The sequence below is a fragment of the Lipotes vexillifer genome, unplaced genomic scaffold, assembly GCF_000442215.2.
Source record: "Lipotes vexillifer unplaced genomic scaffold, Lipotes_vexillifer_v1.1 scaffold469, whole genome shotgun sequence".
Taxonomy (NCBI): Eukaryota; Metazoa; Chordata; class Mammalia; order Artiodactyla; family Lipotidae; genus Lipotes; species Lipotes vexillifer.
The window spans coordinates 716,745-719,994 of NW_006788006.1; positions in this window are offsets into that span (position 1 = coordinate 716,745).

Below are 3,250 nucleotides of genomic sequence, written 5' to 3' on the forward strand. Positions count from 1 at the left end.
TGCACCTAGAGCCTGTGCTCTGCAGTAAGAGAAGCCACCACAATAAGCAGCCCGTGAACTGCAACAAAGAGTAGCCCCCGCTCACTGCAACTAGAGAAAGCAACGAAGACCCGACACAGCCAAAAATAAATAAATAAACAAATAATTGCTTTTTAAAAAAAATATATCATTCCTTTCAGTTCCCACCTTGTGTTAGCAGAAGTCCAGGGCCCCTTTTGTCACTTTGCTCCAGAAGCATAGCCATGCACCACTAATCAGCTTTCTGCTCCCACCTTCCCCAGTTCATCACCTGAGTCACCTACTGACTCAATCCTTACATTTCCCTGCAAACCATCATAACCCTATTTGGTGAGAACTACCATGAGACCTAATGATCGTTGTTTTCTGGGGTAAGCTCTGAGTGTCAGAGTGGTCTGGAAATAGCAGATCCATCTTGCTCTGGGAAGGCCCTGCTTAATTTTCCAGCTTTATCTCTCGTCCTTCTATGCTGCAGGAATTAGTAAAGAACATGGACACTAGAGTCAGAAATCCATTCAAACTCTGGTGTTGCCGAGCATTCATTGGAAAACCTTGGCTAACTTATTTAACCTCTTCATGCCTCGGTTTCCTCAAAATGTAAAATGGTCGTAATCAGGTGGTAACCAGACTTAATGTGGTAATGATTTTGCAATGGATACAAATGTTGAATCATTACGTTGTGCACCTGAAACGAACGTAACGTATGTCAATTTTATTTCCATTTTAAAAATGTTCATAATAACAGTTTTTACCTCACAGGGCTATGAGAATGAAATGGGATAATCCATTTAAAGTGCTTAAGATAGTTTCTAGCACACAGTGAGCACTCCATAAAAGGACGGGACAGATTCTGACCTGAGTAATCAGAAGTTTTATAAAGGAGAAGACCGACGTGTAATGGATGCATAAAACGAGGAAGCCCTTACCCAGTGGGGAGAAGGCAGGTCATAAAAGGTTGCCCTAAAAAAAGCTGACATTAAAGTTGTCGCCTGAAACACGAACATGAATCAGTGAGGTAATAAAAAGGAGAGTGGCTCAACATCACTAATAATTAGAGAAATGCAAATCAAGACCACAATGAGGTGTCACCTCACACCAGTCAGAATGACCATTATCAAAAAGTCTGCAAACAATAAATGCTGGAGAGGGAGTGGAGAAAAAGGAACCGTCCTACAGTGCTGGTGGGAATGTAAATTGGTACAGCCACTATGGAGAATAGTTTGGAGGTTCCTTAAAAAACTAAAAATAGAGTTACCATATGATCCTACAATCCCACCCCTGGATATATATCCAGAGAAAACCATAATTCAAAAAGATACACTCACCCAATACTCATTGCAGCTCTATTTACATTAGCCAGGACATGGAAGCAACCTAAATGTCCATCTACAGATGAATGGATAAAGAAGATGTGGTACATTTATACAATGGGATATTACTCAGCCATAAAAAAGAATGAAATAATGCCCTTTGCAGCAACATGGATGTAACTGGAGATTATCATACTAAGTGAAGTAAGCCAGACAAAGACAAATATTATATGATATTGCTTATATGTGGAATCTAAAACTAAGATACAAATGAACTTACATACGAAAGAGAAATAGACCCACAGTTACAGAAAACAAACTTATGGTTACCAAAGGGGAAGGGGGGCAGGGATAAATACGGAGTTTGGGATTAGCAAATACACACTACTATATATAAAATAGATAACCAACAAGGACCTACTGTACAGCACAAGGAACTATACTCGATATTTTGTAATAACCTATAAGGGAAAAGAATCTGAAAAGGAATATAGATAGATAGATAGATGATAGATAGATATGTATAGATATATAGATACCTAGATATCTGAATCACTTTGCTGTACACCTGAAACAAGCACAACATTGTAAATCAACTGTACTTAAGACAAAACCAAAAAATCTGCCTAGCCTAAAGCCTTATAAATTGAGCAGAGAGTTCTCTGGGTTTGATTTTGGTGGTCTTGGAGCTACTTATCTTTCTGAGTTCTGACACTACGACCTGCAGCAACTGCAGGCTGAGGTGGTGAGATCCTATTACATTCCGTTTGGAGGAAAGAGTCGCTTTGGGACAGAAATCTGTAGGGCTGGCTTCTGCCTCTCCCTCTCCATTCACGTCCTGGACCACTCCCCCATCACCCTCCCTTTGGCTTCCTCACCAGTCCCAGGGCCTTTTGTCCTCATTGATTCCATATCTAAGCCACTCTTTCTCATGATCACCTCCATCCCACACCTCTGCCTGGAAGATCCCCACTCAAGCAAGTCTCTTCCTCAAGGCAGTCTTCCCATATCCCTTAGTAGTCTCAGTTAGTCTAAGTTCTCAGAGAACCATAGTTCTCTCCTTTAGCATACTTATTTTAACTCCTGATTATGTATTCATTAGTGTGTTTGTTTTGCTAATGGCTGTCTCCACCCAATAAATGTAAGGTCCAAGAAGCGTGGATCATATCTAATTTTTCTCCATTATATTCACTATGCCTGGGACATAGTAGGCAGTTAATAAATGTAACAGGGAGGAGAAAAGAAAGGAAGGAGGGAGGGAGGGAGGGAGGAAGGAAGGGAGGAAAAAAGGAAGTAAGGAAATAAGGGAGGGGGGAAAAGTAAGGAAGGGAGGGAAGGAAGGAGGAAGGAAGGAAGTCCTACCTAAAAATGGTCTCCCCCGTGTGGAAAAAACACTCTTTGTGTAAACATTAAACATCCCCCTGGCAGAAACAGCTCTATATGCTGCCCGCAATCAGGAGTGCTTCATGACATCAGCATTTGGAAGATCTGATTTCACATGGAAAAACCCCAGAAGGACTCAGTATCTCATCAATAGATCCCCTTGAGATTAAAGATGTCCTATCAGTTGACAGGTAGCTGACAGCATTGGGACTTCAGTTCTGTCCCTCTGTGGAGAAATGGCCTTGTGCTGGCCTTAAAATATCATTCCTATCTCTTTCTTCACCCATTTCTGAACACAAAAGCATATTTGTGACTCTTCATTGCAAGAGTAACCACAATTGCCATTTCTGCTTATTCATGGCACTAATACCTGATAATTATTCTTTTTTATTTTCATCTCGTGCCTCATTAATTGCACAATAAGCATCATTAATTGCTATTAAGTCACTGCTTCCTACAGTGGTGTGAACCTGATCCCTCCCCAGAAGACTTAGCTCAGGTCATTGATAGTATCAGTTTATGGCCACCCCTTTCCCTTT